General features: G+C 42.5%; 1 non-coding gene across 1 annotated transcript; it reads left to right on the top strand.

The window, feature by feature from the left end:
* The first annotated feature begins 11,702 nt into the window (after window positions 1-11,702).
* Window positions 11,703-11,809, top strand: LOC141709740 (small nucleolar RNA R71). Its single transcript, XR_012570303.1, has one exon. It is a non-coding gene; the product is annotated as a small nucleolar RNA R71 (small nucleolar RNA).
* Window positions 11,810-16,691: the final 4,882 nt, after the last annotated feature.

Below are 16,691 nucleotides of genomic sequence, written 5' to 3'. Positions count from 1 at the left end.
GTTTGCTTGGTTGCATGACGCATCCTAAACATAGGGCGCGCCCTAAGTGAGAGCTTTATACGAATAATAACTGAAGTAGTGGTTGTCAAAAGGAACAATGAAACTCAAGTAAAATGGAACTAGGAAGTGTACTATTTTCAAGGACGCGCCCAAGTTATCTTGGTTGATGCTCCTTTAGACTGAATGTTACTGTAATTTTGATAAAACATAATTGAAAAAAAAAAGTCCTTGCTAAGGACGCGTCCTGCTTGAAGGATGATGTATTTTTGGATCGAAGGTGAGGCGCGTCAAAACTATAAGACGCGCCCAATTGAGCCTTGTGCCTTGATTAAATACGCAAGTATAATATGGTGCTATGCTCATATGTTTTTGTAAACAAAAATATTCATTAAATAGATAAAAGACGCGTCCAGTCAAGGAGGACGCGCCCAGGACAGTTACTTGCTTAACTTGTGATAGTCAAAATAGACGCGTCCTAAGAGTAGGACGCGCCCATGTGAATGGCAAAATAGAATACTTAAGTAAAATATGCATGGATAAGGCAAAGAAGTTTTATAAGAAGTACAAGCGAATGAAGTTCAAAAATAGACACTACAATTTGCAAGGCTTCAAGGGGCCCGCACCCTTAAAATAGTTCAAGTACATGAAAAACATAGGACGAGAGGCGTGTCCTGAGGCTTGTCTTGGTCGTCCGCAGGGGGAGGATGAGTCTGAAGTGGAGCAGGATCAGGGGACGCGTCCTCTTCCTCTAAGCCCAGAAAAATCCTTTTGTTCTTGATGGAGTCTGCGGCCATGACCTGAAATCATTTACCCATATCTGGGTATCTGCATCAAACTTTGAAAATGTATACTCTGGGTCGTTGGCAATGAACCCAGAGCACCATTCTTCAAACCCAACCTGAAAGCCGTGTTGATAAACTAGCTTCTTCTCCTATGTCCATCCATGCAGCCTATCATCATTTAGGGTGTCAAGCTCCAGCTGCATAGTGGAATTCAGCGCAATGACACTGTCCATTTGCTTTTCTATTGAGGAGACGTTGCCTTCCAACACAACTTTTTCTGTTTCTAGACACGTCCTCTCCCCCTCCAGACGTTTGATCTCGGCATCGTTTTCTGCAAGAAGCAGGGTAATATATCTCTCCAGAGATTTAACTTTATCTTCGGCCTGGCTCTTTGCAGTGTCTGTAGCAGCAAGACACGCCCTAAGCCTGGCGGCCATATTAGCACTCTGCCTGGCATGTAGGTGAAGCTCAGCTGTAGCCCTCACCATGGCCTCCTCTGTTTGCTGCTCTGTTCTAAAAGTCCAACCTCTGACTTCATCCTCTGTGAAATCCCCAACAGAGGACGCGCCCAGGTATCTGAGAACGAAAGACTGGTCATCAGGAACTACCTTTTGACGCTTCGAGGGCACGTCATCCACCTTCTCGGGAATGTCAAACACGGTAGTGTCGATTATCTTTGGTGGAGGAGAAGGAGTTGCAACAGGAGGTGGGGTTTTTGCCTTTGGATCAACCTTTGTAGGGGGCAGTTTTTTGTCCCTTAGCTTTTTGGAGGCCCCAATTGCGAATCCTTTGGGAAGAGAGGCCATATTTGCGATATAAACATGAAAAGTGATTAGTTATGAATAAGAAGGCGCGTCCTGAAAGTAAGACGCGTCCATATTATGATGCTACATGCATGAAAAGATGGCAATCAAAATAAGTAAGTGTGTAAAGATATAACAAGGTAAGTGAAAGACATGAGTAATGCATATGTGTGTCATGCAAAGAATGACGCGCCCTATACATATAGCGCGCCCTGCCTAGGGACATATTGGTTATGACAGATTATGGAAAAACATAAGCCGTGGGAATATAAAATAAGCAGGACGCGCCCTTAGCAGATGTATGTGCGTGAAATATTTTTGATTTTTATGAAGGTTGACATTTTTCGAATGGGGAGCTAATGTTTGTAGCTGTGGACGCGTCCAAAACTTATGACGCGTCCTCCTTCACTTAAACTTACCTTGTTCTAAGTCGAATTGCTTACTAATATCGATTTCGATCACCTCCGCAGCACTAAGGCCCCTGGTTTTTTCTAAGGTTGTAAGAACGGGTTTGCCGTTGTGAAATTTACGAAACTTGCAGATAGAGCCAACCCGGGAAGACAACGCGCCCACCAGCTTAAGGTTGTCTTCTGTAATCATGTCCTTGATGTTAAAATGCTTCTCTACATACTGGAGAACCTTGTCTGCCCTCTTTTTCCTTTTCCCTGATAGTTCCTTCTGGACTCTTTTGTCTAGAGATAAAGGATAGTAAGAATTTGTTAAAGGAAAAGGGAGGACGCGCCATATCACGAGGACGCGTCCAGTGTATGAAATCATGTTTTGCGAGTCACTTACTTGGTTCTAGGTTGAAACAAACACGGGATCTCTTGACGTCATAGATATAGAAGAAGGGTTCTTTCCAATCCCTTTCATGGATGATCTTGCCCTCATTAAATCCCTTATTGTTCAGCCACTTGTTGACAACGAAGAAGTGACAACCAGGAATTGATTTTCTTATGTTGAAAAAGAAGCTGAATTCCTTCATAGAGGGTGCGCCCAACCTGAGGTTGTGATACATCATGTACAAAGCCCAAGCCAGTTTGTATGAGTTTGGAGACAATTGGATCGGAGCGACGGCATACCACTTCAGGATCTTCTTAATGTATGGGTGCAAGGGCGCGCCTGTTAGGGCGAAAACACGCGCTAATATTCACGCAAGTATACGCGTTCGCAAGTAATATAGAATATTTTCTAGTTCGTTCCCTCAGAGACTCAGACTAAATTATTGTCTAATTAAACTCACTCACCAATGTATGATTACTTCTCAATGTTAAGACACTAACACTTAAAATTGTTGATTAAATATTAACTATAATTAACTACTTACTTAATCACTTAACTAACACTTCAATTTATCAATAATAAAACACTCATGAGATCACAACTTCATTATTACTTCCTTCTATAGCCATTGTTATTACCTTTAGCACGTGACATTGATGATATTAATCGAATAACACGAAACTGATAAAAGCCAACTTTCATTGTACTAATACCATTCTACCAAGCATCCACAATTAAGATAGAAGTTGAATAGTCATCAATTATGTTGAGTTCCTATATGTCTACAGAAATTGACAACACAACGATTTAAGCACAAGTTATTCCTTTTGATTACATAGGGCAAATAAAACTGTTAGAGTTACCCACTAATCATGCACAACGTATATGAACCTATGCTAGCATGGCAAGTTCTAAATCTCAAGATCCACCATCGCTTCACAAGAGATTAACACCATATCTTATATGTTCGCGACGCACATAAGACGAATACGCACAACCAATACTAGATATCATGCAATCATCACACACTAAAGTATTAAACGATTAAATAAAGAATTCCATAATAAATCCGTTGCAACCCCATGATCACGATTAGCCCATAATAGAACTTATCGTCATCATGGGTTCATATGAAATCATGATAAACAAACACAAGAAAATAATAACTAAACTAATTATATTAAAACAGAGTACGTCACAAGAGTAAATAAGTTCAAAGCAAGAAAACTAGCATCCAACATTACAACGAAACAAGAATCACAAGAAGATATGCTTCCTCTTCGTTGCGGTGTGCTAAATCGGTCTTCTTCCTTATCTCCTTCGCTTCTTGCGTAAAAACACAATCTTCTTTTTTATCCCCCCTTGTGAAAACGTCTCAAATCTACTTATATAATAGTCCCATAAAACTCAGATTACATAGAAGTGGAAACCAAACAGAAGTAGAAGTCCTAAAATAATTTGTCTTTTTTCCCGACCCTGCGCGGCCGCTCAGCATAGCTGAGCGGGCGCTCAGCTTGCTGCGCGGCCGCTCAGCAATGCTGAGCGGGCGCTCAGACCTCTACTGGAAAAAATCTGATTTTTCTCCGTTTCTTCGCCGTAATCTGCCCGTTTCTTTCCTCTCGCAATGGTGAACACATGCCAAGGCTTATTCTTGATGATTCCTCCCCCGAAATGCAACTAAAACCCTGAAATGCATAAACACTAGAAAAACGCATCAAATACACAAAATACTTGATTTCAAGATACCAATTTAAGCCATTTTAAGACATTCTAAGTGGTATAAAATGCCACTTATCACACCCCCAAACTTAAATCGATGCTTGCCCTCAAGCGTCACAGAATCAAAAACAAATGAAAACATGCATGAATGCAATCTATATGAAAATGCAGTGATCCCCCTTACTACAATTAACCAACCAAATTGCCACATCTCAATGAATGCAGTTAGACAACTAAAGATCAATAAACTCATGCAAACGGACATACAGCCAGAAACGTGGTGTGTGCAAATGCTTAACAGATATGCTTCGGAACTAGACTAATTACTATGACTAGACTATCCTCAAGGCAATCCTACGATTATACAAAGAATAAAAAATTCTAGGTATAAAGTGATATACAACACTACAAGAACTCTGGAGCTTATTACGGAATCGTGCTTTTTATTTACAACTCAAACGCTTATTTGACCGTGCAATGAGTGAGGTCCACAAAAGACTTATACAATGTTATCCATATAACGAGCGTTAGGTTAGCGGATCCCAGACTCTAAAAGCCTTAGGTCACTAGGCACAAAGTCCCCTAAGAACTTAATAACTCGAATACCAAAGAGCACACTCTTGATCAATTATGCATAAACTAATTTTTTTTTTAATAACTTCTGAGCAAGTGCATTTCGCTCCATCTTGCTCAACCCTAGACTACCCGCACCATATGCGAGCCGGCTACTAGCCATTTGACGCCTAGCCACAACTAGCAACAACTTCCATATTTTTTTCTCCAATTTTTTTTTTCTTTTTCATGCCTTTATCACTAAGAACCTATAATCGAATTCTAAGCATAATAAGTAGATTGACCTTGAAAACAACCAAATCATAACAACAATCTAGCCCTTACGCATTCTCTAAGACTTAGTGGACTTACAATTGTTTCTAGCATGCATATCAACCTACACGACTTAATATCACTTTAATGCTATCACTACAGCTCGCATCAATATCATAATTCAGTCGATAAATCATTACAAAAGGGATCATGGTAAATGCATGAGCTACATGACATTCATAATAAAAAAAAACTATATGGCATAAATTATGCAACTATATGAACTAAACTATCATGAATATGCAACTATATGACACACACACAATATTCCTTAACTACCACCCCCAAACTAAAAATCTTCACTGTCCTCAGTGAAAGTAGTAGAAAGGAACACAGGGTATACCTACTCGGAGTCATCATCATCATCACCCTCAGTGGGTGGAGTATCAGGCGGCGGGTATGCAGAGTCCTCACCAAAAACTGGCCACTGGATATCAGCTCTAAGGCCTCGAAAAGCAGTCCCTAACGCAAGGGTGAGCTCCTGAGCAAACCTGCTCTGCGTCTCATATATGGCATCCATCCGCCGTGAAAGCCTCCTATACTGGCCATCAACCATCCCAGCACCCTCCTGAGCTCTCGAAGAACCAGCCTCATCACGCCCTGGCCTAGCCATAGTAGCACCTCGTGCTGGACGCCCTCCTGGAAGACGATAACCCAGCCCATGCTCCTCAGGCTCACCACCGGTCCACTCCTGCATCCCATTCAGAGTGCCAGAATCAATCGGAGCTGCTGGCAACTGCAACTGCTCATGAGCCGGCCAGTTCACTCCCACTCCTCGGCATAGCTTCGTAACCGTAGATGCATAAGGGATGTTCATATGCTTCGCTCCCCTCAAAAACTTCAGAATTCCTTGGTAGATAAACTCACCAAGGTCCACATAGTATTCCTCATTCAGAATTCCCCACAACAACTGTGCTCTCTCAACTGTGACCTCGTGTGCATGCGAAGAAGGCAAAATATTAGCACAAATAAATGCATTCCATGCACGGGCATACCTGTTCATGGCGATCGCCGGAAAGTGACGATACTCATTAGTGCCGGTCCTGAAGGTCCAAACTGTGCTCGGTCGACAGAGAGTCGCACAAATCAAATCCAAGTCAAAATCCTCAGCAGTCTTTTCATTCCAGTTCTCCTCCTCGGGCTTCCTCTCTCGCTGTCCAATCACACGGCGAATCGACGCAGGATGATAATCAACCGTCAGCCCACGGACCACAGAAAACCCATTCTTTTCGACCTTCGCGTTCTCGTAGAACTCGCGAACAACGCTCATCGGTACCGCTTCGGGTGACTCACAAAAAGCTATCCACCCCTTCTCTGCAATCATGGGCAGCAACTCACCATCCCTCCCCGATGGTAAAAACCCCCTCTCCTTCAGAATCGGCTTCCCCAACAGCCTAGTGTACTCCTCCTCCGCGGCTCTGTCAGTTAACCGAGGCCTTGCAGCAGTACCCCTCGATGAATCAGCAGTAGGAACTGTGCTGCTGCTGTCAATAGTGCGTGCTCTCTTGGGTGCCATTGATTCGTGAATAAAAGTGTGTAAGAACTGATTTTTGATGTTTGTGAGAGGGTTTAAGTGTAGGAAGTTTTGTGGGAGATATGTAGGTTAGGTGTATGTATATATAGGGTGTGGATTAGATTAGGGTTTGGGAATTAAGGGGTAAAATGATGGGGTAGTGGGAACAAATCGTGGGTTTATGGGCTAAAACTGTTTTTGTGTTTTTTTTTTCTGAACTGTAAAAAAAAATTCTGGTACTCGACCCCTGAGCGGTCGCTCAGGAAAACTGAGCGGGCGCTCAGCTTGCTGCGCGGTCGCTCAGCAAAGCTGAGCGAGCACTCAGGGGGTCACTGGAATTTTTTTTTTCAGCCCCTGCTTTCTGATTTTTTTGTGTTTTTGGATAGGTTATTAACTTCTAAGGGTTCCTGTAACAACAATTCATGGGTTGCCTCCCACACAGCACTTCTTTTTCGTCATTAGCTTGACATTTCGTACCCTTCTCAAGTAGTCAACAAAATGGCACTAACCACTTCTCGGTTTGCCATGTCGCCATAGTAGTGCTTCAACCGCTGACCGTTAACCTTGAATGCTTGGTCCGGATCATTCTCAAAAATTTCCACCGCTCCATGTGGAAACACAGTTTTGACAATAAAAGGTCCAGACCACCTTGATTTCAACTTCCCAGGAAAAAGTCGGAGCCGAGAGTTGAATAAAAGAACTTGTTGCCCTGGCACAAATAACTTAGGATGTAGCTTCCTATCGTACCACCTCTTCACCTTTTCCTTATACATTTTGTTATTCTCGTATGCTTGAAGTCGAAATTCATCAAGTTCATTAAGCTGAAGCATTCTTTTCTTACCAGCTGCATCTAAATCCAGGTTCAACTTCTTCAATGCCCAGTAGGCCTTATGCTCAAGCTCTGCAGGTAGATGACATCCCTTTCCGTACACCAACTGAAACGGTGACATCCCAAGTGGAGTTTTGTATGCTGTTCTGTAAGCCCAAACAGCTTCATCGAGCTTTAAAGACCAATCCTTCCTTGACGGACAAACAACCTTCTCTAGAATGCACTTTATCTCTCTGTTAGACACTTCCGCTTGACCATTTGTTTGCGGATGATAGGCAGTAGCTACTCGATGATTCACATTATAACGCTGCATCATAGAAGTGAACTTACGGTTGTAAAAATGCGATCCTTCATCACTTATGATTACCCGAGGTGTTCCAAACCTTGTGAAAATTTGCTTATGAAGAAAATTTAGCACTGCCTTTGCATCATTTGTCGGTAAAGCTTTAACTTCGACCCATTTTGAGACATAATCGACTGCCAGCAAGATGTACTGATTATTGCAAGACGAGATAAAAGGCCCCATGAAATCGATTCCCCACACATCAAAGACCTCGACTTCAAGAATCACATTTAATGGCATCTCATCCTTCCTTGACAAATTTCCCACTCTTTGGCAACGATCACACCTTAAAACAAACTGATGAGCATCCTTGAACAAAGTAGGCCAGAAAAAACCTGCTTGCAGAATACGAGCTGCCGTCTTCTCACCACCATAGTGTCCACCATAAACCGTGGAATGGCAGTCTCGTAATATCCCCTCCGTCTCACAGAACGGGATACATCTCCTGATGATCTGGTCAGCTCCCTGTCTAAACAAATATGGTTCATCCCACATATACCACTTCACCTCATGCAGAAACTTCTTCTTTTGAGCGGATGTCAAATTAGGAGGCATTATATTGCTGACGAGATAGTTTACAATATCTGCAAACCATGGTTCTTCCTCCTGCATTGCAAACAACTGCTCATCTGGAAAAGATTCATTGATTAACGTCCTATCCTGTGAAGTAGAATCGGGATTCTCCAATCTAGAGAGATGGTCAGCTACTTGATTCTCAGTACCTTTTCTATCTTTGATCTCTAACTCAAATTCCTGAAGTAAAAGCACCCAACGAATGAGTCTCGGCTTCGAATCCTTCTTGGAAACTAGATAGCGAATAGCTGCATGATCAGTGAATACTGTTACTTTCGTACCAAGTAGATACGATCGAAATTTCTCAAAACCAAAGATTATAGCCAAAAGCTCCTTCTCAGTAGTGGTGTAGTTCAATTGGGCACCATTTAAAGTCTTACTCGCATAGTAGACCACATGGAAGAGGTTTTTCTTGCGCTGTCCCAGAACTGCACCTACCACATAATCACTCGCATCACACATCATCTCAAACGGTTCTGTCCAATCTGGTGCTGTAATAACTGGTGCAGTGATCAAACTCTTCTTGAGAGTCTCGAATGCTGCCAAACATTCATCATCAAATTTGAAAGGCACATCTTTCTCAAGCAGATTGTACAACGGCTTAGATATCTTTGAAAAGTCCTTGATGAATCGCCGATAAAAACCCGCATGACCAAGAAAACTACGGATTCCTTTCACAGAATTAGGTGGGGGAAGATTTTCAATGACTCCCACCTTGGCCTTGTCCACCTCCAGACCCTTGCTAGAGACCTTATGCCCAAGGATAATGCCTTCACGCACCATAAAATGACATTTCTCCCAATTGAGCACCAAATTAGTTTATACGCATCTTTTGAGTATGGCGCGCAGATTATTCAAACATTCATCATATGAGTGTCCAAAGACGGAGAAGTCATCCATGAACACTTCGACGTTATTTCCAATCATGTCAGAGAATATAGCCATCATACATCTTTGAAAAGTGGCCGTGGCACCACATAACCCAAACGAAACTCTGCGAAAAGCAAACGTGCCAAATGGACAAGTGAAAGTAGTCTTTTCCTGATCCTCTGGTGCAATACAAATCTGATTATACCCGGAATAACCATCCAGAAGACAAAAATACTCATGACCCGCCAATCTGTCAAGCATCTGATCAATAAATGGAAGAGGGAAGTGATCCTTCCTTGTGGCTTTGTTCAATTTTCTATAATCCATGCATACTCTCCATCCTGTAACTGTTCGAGTAGGGATGAGCTCATTCTTTTCATTTGCGACCACAGTGATACCTCCTTTCATAGGTACACATTGTACGGGGCTCACCCACGAGCTGTCAGAAATAGGATAAATGATGCCTGCATCCAGCCATTTCAGAATTTCTTTCTTCACCACTTCCTTCATGATGGGATTCAGTCTTCGCTGCTGTTCCACAGTTGGCTTACTACCTTCCTTTAGCAGAATTTTATGCATACAATATGAAGGACTTATCCCCTTGATGTCTGCTATGGTCCATCCTATAGCCGATTTGAATTCTCTCAAAATCCTTAAGAGCTTGTCTTCCTCACTACCTGAAAGGTCAGATGAAATAATAACAGGTAACGTAGATGAATCACCTAAAAAAGCATACCTCAAGTGTTCAGGTAATGGCTTGAGCTCCAAGGTAGGTGCTTCCTCTATTGATGGTTTGAGCTTCCCTTCAGCATTCTTAAGGTCAGAAGTACCAAGAGATTCAAATGGTATGTCCAGCTTTCGCTTCCAGGGAGAAGCGCTAAGATATTGTAATTGCTCGTTGCCATCTTCATCATCGCTGTCAAAATCCCCCACTAAGGCCTTTTCCAATGCATCTGACATTAGCATACGATCGAGTTCCGAAGTAACCGCAGAATCAATCACATCCAATTTTAAGCACTCCTCATCTTCTGTAGGGAATTTCATTGCCTTGAATACGTTGAAGGTCACATCCTGATCTTGGACCTGCATAGTAAGTTCACCTTTTTGCACATCTATCAAGGTACGACCAGTAGCCAAGAAAGGCCTTCCCAAGATTATGGGAATCTTCTTATCTTCCTCAAAATCCAGAATAACAAAATCTGCAGGAAAGAAGAGCTTATCCACCTTGACGAGCACATCCTCAACTATGCCCCTTGGGTAAGTAATGGAACGGTCATCCAATTGTAGCGACATGTATGTGGGTTTTGGATCAGGAAGATCCAGCTTTTTAAAGATCGACAACGGCATCAGATTAATGCCTGCTCCCAAATCACAAAGTCACTTGTCAAAAGTCAGATTGCCAATGGTGCAAGGAATGGTGAAGCTTCCTGGATCTTTCAATTTTGGTGGTAACTTTTGCTGCAGAACAGCGCTGCATTCTTCCGTGAGAGCAACGGTTTCAAGGTCATCCAGTTTCACCTTCCTTGAAAGAATAGTCTTCATAAACTTCGCATAACTAGGCATTTGTTCCAGAGCCTCAGCGAAAGGTATATTGATGTGAAGTTTCTTGAACACCTCCAGAAACTTCCCGAACTGTCTATCCAGCTTTTGTTGCTGCAATCTCTTAGGAAAAGGTGGTGGAGGATAGAGCTGTTTCTCCCCTGTATTAGCCTCAGGCAGAGTGTGTTCAACAGTAGTCTTCCTTGGTTCCGCCACTTTCTCCTTTTGCTTAGATTCTTCATCTCTAATTTTAGCGTCTACTTCTTTTGCCTTTTCAGCATCAGCCACTTTTCCAGACCTTAAGGTAATAGCCTTGACTTGCTCTTTAGCTTCCTTCCTGCCTGGTACTTCCGTGTCACTGGGAAGAGTGCCAGGTTGACGATTGAGCACTGTATTGGCTAATTGACCGATTTGATTTTCCAAGGTCTTGATAGAAACCGCCTGACTCTTGCACAACAGCTTAAGTTCCTCAAAATCAGCACTAGTAGGTGCAGCTGTACTTCCCTGTTGAGGATATGATTTCCTTGTAGCATACTGCTGTGGTTGCTGGAATCCAGGTGGGTTAAACTGTTTACTCACTTCTTGCTGATATGGTGGCTGAATAGCATTCTGATTATTCCCCCAGCTGAAATTTGGATGATTTCTATTGTTAGGATGATAGGTCGCTGGCACAGGCTGCTGTTGTCGCTGATAATTATTCACATACTGAACAGATTCGTTGACAAGAGAACACTGATCCGTAGCATGAGAACCTGCACAAAGCTCACAAACCATAGCTATTTGATTAACTCCATATGTAGCCAGAGAATCAACCTTCATTGATAGCGCTTGGAGCTGGGCTGCAATAGCGGTGGCTGCATCAACTTCCAGAATACCTGCTACCTTGCCTGACGTCATCCTCTGAGTTGGGTTTTGATGCTCATTTGCAGCCATCGTCTCTATAAGATTATACGCCTCAGTATAGCTTTTAGCCCATAAGGCGCCTCCAGCTGCTGCATCGAGCATGGGCCGAGATTGGGCCCCCAAACTATTATAGAAACCAGTGATCACCATCCAATCCGGCATTCCATGATGTGGACATTTTCTCAACATTTCCTTGTAGCGTTCCCAAGCCTCGCACATAGATTCTGTAGGTTGCTGCGCAAACTGAGTAAGAGAACTCCTCATAGCAGCAGTCTTTGCCATCGGATAAAACTTCACCAGAAACTTTTGCGCAAGATCTTGCCACGTAGTGATGGACTCAGCTGGTTCAGAATGTAACCAGTCTTTAGCCTTGTCCCTCAGTGAGAATGGGAAAAGCCTCAACTTGATAGCCTCATCAGTCACGCCATTATACTTAAAAGTGCTGCAGATCTCGACAAAATTCCTTATGTGCATGTTGGGGTCTTCAGTTGCCGCTCCTCCAAAAGAAACAGAATTCTGCACCATCTGAATAGTGCCCGGCTTGATTTCAAAGGTGTTAGCTTGAATAGCCGGATGAAGGATGCTTGACTGAATTTCATCAATTTTAGGCCGAGAAAAATCCATAAGAGCTGGTTCAGCTTGAACAATACGATCTCCCATGTTTACTGGTTCTTTCTGCTCAGTTCCTGAATCCGAATCCTCAAAATCTAACTTCTCCGAAATATCAAGAACTTCATCTGTCTCCTCAGCTATATCTAAAGTCCTCTTGCGAGCACGAGAACGAGTTTGCATAAACGCTTGCTAAAGTACCTGAAACACAACCGGAAAAAATAAGTAACTACTACGTCCTAATCACTGAGTCCTAATGACCAACGATGGTAAGTACATAAACTAAACAAATACGCCGAGTCCCCGGCAGCGGCGCCAAAAACTTGTTAGGGCGAAAACACGCGCTAATATTCACGCAAGTATACACGTTCGCAAGTAATATAGAATATTTTCTAGTTCGTTCCCTCAGAGACTCAGACTAAATTATTGTCTAATTAAACTCACTCACCAATGTATGATTACTTCTCAATGTTAAGACTAACACTTAAAATTGTTGATTAAATATTAACTATAATTAACTACTTAATTAATCACTTAACTAACACTTCAATTTATCAATAATAAAACACTCATGAGATCACAACTTCATTATTACTTCCTTTTATAGCCATTGTTATTACCTTTAGCACGTGACATTGATGATATTAATCGAATAACACGAAACTGATAAACGCCAACTTTCATTGTACTAATACCATTCTACCAAGCATCCACAATTAAGATAGAAGTTGAATAGTCATCAATTATGTTGAGTTCCTATATGTCTACAGAAATTGACAACACAACGATTTAAGCACAAGTTATTCCTTTTGATTACATAGGGCAAATAAAACTGTTAGAGTTACCCACTAATCATGCACAACGTACATGAACCTATGCTAGCATGGCAAGTTTTAAATCTCAAGATCCACCGTCGCTTCACAAGAGATTAACACCCTATCTTATATGTTCGCGACGCACATAAGACGAATACGCACAACCAATACTAGATATCATGCAATCATCACACACTAAAGTATTAAACGATTAACTGAAGAATTCTATAATAAATCCGTTGCAACCCCATGATCACGATTAGCCCATAATAGAACTTATCGTCATCATGGGTTCATATGAAATCATGATAAACAAACACAAGAAAATAATAACTAAACTAATTATATTAAAATAGAGTACGTCACAAGAGTAAATAAGTTCAAAGCAAGAAAACTAGCATCCAACGTTACAACGAAACAAGAATCACAAGAAGATATGCTTCCTCTTCGTTGCGGTGTGCTAAATCGGTCTTCTTCCTTATCTCCTTCGCTTCTTGCGTAAAAACACAATCTTCTTTTTTATCCCCCTTGTGAAAACGTCTCAAATCTACTTATATAATAGTCCCATAAAACTCAGATTACATAGACGTGGAAACCAAACAGAAGTAGAAGTCCTAAAATAATTTGTCTTTTTTCCCGACCCTGCACGGCCGCTCAGCATAGCTGAGCGGGCGCTCAGACCTCTACTGGAAAAAATCTGATTTTTCTCCGTTTCTTCGCCGTAATCTGCCCGTTTCTTTCCTCTCGCAATGGTGAACACATGCCAAGGCTTATTCTTGATGATTCCTCCCCCGAAATGCAACTAAAACCCTGAAATGCATAAACACTAGAAAAAACGCATCAAATACACAAAATACTTGATTTCAAGACACCAATTTAAGCCATTTTAAGACGTTCTAAGTGGTATAAAATGCCACTTATCAGCGCCCACGCCTAGAGAAATCAATTTTGGTGTAAGCACCATTCTGGGGATCCTTTGATTCCCAATGTTAAAAATATGTGGCCTCATGGTTCGAAGAGGGCGCGCCCAGATTCCCTCCATGTCATAGTCTTTCATGTGCCACTGGATCTCCAAGTCGGTTGCAGTTGAGTCCAGGGCTATGCAGGCCAATTTACCCTCTTTTTTCCTTCTGGCATTCTTTTCTGCCTCAGAAAGGGTACCGAGCGTCGCCCAGTCACAATCTACTTCTACATCTGAAGGTTCCCAATGCTCTAGGGGAGAATCAGACTTCTGAGGAGATACGGGGTATGTCTCAGGGTCAGGAACCCTCCTTTCGAACTCACTTACGTTGTGCGAGGACGCGTCCACAGAAGGAGGCGCGTCCTGAGAATCTGACGCGTCTTGTGTGCTTGACGCATCCATATCAGAAGCAGCCTTTCCTTGAGGTTTTTGGCTTGTAGTAGGTATAATTTCGTCGTCCGTCCAATCTTCGATGGCGGCCCTTGAATGGAGAACTGGAGTTCTTTGCCTTTTGACTCCCTTCTTTTTCATTCTAGAACTTATAGGGGCATGGTCCATAGAATCGGAGCTAGAGTTAGACATTATAGAAGTCTTTGAGTTGAGAGATTCGAAGACGCGTCTTTCTGCTCTAAGGAAGGAACTCGTCCTGTGAATTTCGGGAAAGTCGGGTTTGAAAGAGATCAGGTGCGGGGAGTAGATTCCAAGGCGTTTGTTGAGGAATTTAAACGGATGAAATGGTGAGAAAGAAGACGCGTCCTCCAGCTGCAAAAGAATGAATAAACATTTGAGGACGCGTCCATATATAAAAAAAAGAAGAGAAAGGAAAAAGAAAGGGAAGGAAAGAAAAAAAGAAGGGAGGATACTGGAAATATGGAAGGACGCGTCCTAGAAATCTACCGCAAGGGGTGTAGTATAAAGACGCGTCCTAGGATGCCTCTGGCCTTATGTTACACTTGCTTGGAGCAGTTTAACGTGTCTTAAATAATAAGATATAAGACGCGCCCTGATGGGAGGACGCGTCAGTTATGGTTGCAACGTAATGGAATCTTAATCGATTATAGTCGATTTTGGGCAAAATTATCTAAAAAAAAACTAGAAACATATGACTACAAGATTGAAGAAGCAAAGTATGATACAATTATAGATATATACGCATATTCATACAAGGAGAATTAAGAACAGTGCATGGAAACTCGAAGCAGATGAATGGGTTTTTGCTCATTAAACTCGATTTCCTCAATCAAATAAGGAAGTAAAAGAAGATTTGTGTACCTTTTGAGTTGAGGAGTTGATTGAGCAAAAGAAATCAAGTAATGGGCGGTTAAATCGTCGGGAATTTGAACCAAAAGCTTGAGAACGGCGGCAATGGTGGTTTCCGGAGAGGAAAGGAGTAAGGTGCAATTGTGGGATGGAAAAAGATATTTATAAAGGATAGTCGGCTTACGTGGGCGACAGCTGTACACCACGGATATAGAGTGAATGCAAGGCGCGTCCTCTGCCAATGACGCGTCCTTTAAGCCAAATTTCGTTTTTTTTGGTTTTATGGAAAGAAATTTCAATTTTGTTTTCAACTGCAAATGGAATTTGGGGGGTAGTTGTTATACCCAAAATTTGGCTTAGGATTGACTCGGGTCAAACGCGGGCTAATTATAGTCAAACTCGGTGTTACATTATAAAGGACTAAGACACGTCCAGCGACAGAGGACGCGCCTGTTTGAGAAGGGATGTGTTACGAAGCGAAAAGAGTGCATGGTCAAGGAAGGACGCGCCCAGGCTACATGGACGCGTCAATGTTATGAAAGGTCTTGACAAATGAAATCTTGTGGCAATGGATGCCTACAGCGCCAACTTTAACCACGACGTGTAATAGAAAGTAAAATGCTGTGTATGATGGTTTTGAGGAGATGGTGCAAGTCTATTGAGGGTGATGACGCGCCTTAAGTTCTAGGACGCATCCTGTATTTGCTCTATGTGTTCTTAGTGGTGACTTAAGGACAAAGCTTGCCTGGAGAGGAGTAATGGAGATTATTTTTACTAATGTATTTGTTGTAGGTACTCTTTGAAGAATTCCCTCCTTGAGACGGTCAAGGAGGGGGATGTCCGTGAAAAGCTAGAAGGCCTCCAGGGGTATGCCTGATGATTGAAGACCTCCTCATGTATTCAACGGGTGTCCTCGTTAGGGATGCGGGGTTAACTTTGGTGTGTGCTTTGGAAACTCTGTTCTTGTATTCAACGGGTGTCCTCGTTGGAGAACTTTGGAGTCATCCTGCACTTTGCACCCAAGAGCTTGGGATCACTTGTCCTGCTATCTGGTAGGTTATCCTCATTCGGGGGACAGGGACGCGTCTGGCACTTGGGTGAACCGTGGCTATACCTGCGTTCGTAAATCAAGGGAGATAGCTGTAGCGGAGTGTTATCATTATGCAGGGAGATGCACTATCTGTGAAGTCCTACGATTACGGACGAGCCTTGGGCCTTCGCGTTTGGGCCCCATAGTTGGATATTCCTAAAGCTAGCGGAAGACAAAATATTGGATGAGCTTCTACTGGGCTTAGGAGTAAGAAGTTTAAACTCATCAGACTTCTTGTTCTGCGAGAACTACGTCAGGCTTGATCCCTATATAAAGGGTACGTTGGCACATTGAGAGGGTAAGAACTTGAGAGCTGATAAGAGAGCCACCACTTACTCTGATCAATCTCAGCCTAAAACAACCACAATCAACCACACACCGCTTAAGTTTCCGGCAAAGAACCACCGTCACGGA

This window comes from Apium graveolens, chromosome 2 (genome assembly GCF_009905375.1).
Source record: "Apium graveolens cultivar Ventura chromosome 2, ASM990537v1, whole genome shotgun sequence".
Lineage (NCBI taxonomy): Eukaryota > Viridiplantae > Streptophyta > Magnoliopsida > Apiales > Apiaceae > Apium > Apium graveolens.
Note: the sequence above shows the minus strand (reverse complement) of the source record. Positions and strands in the feature narration are given on the sequence as shown.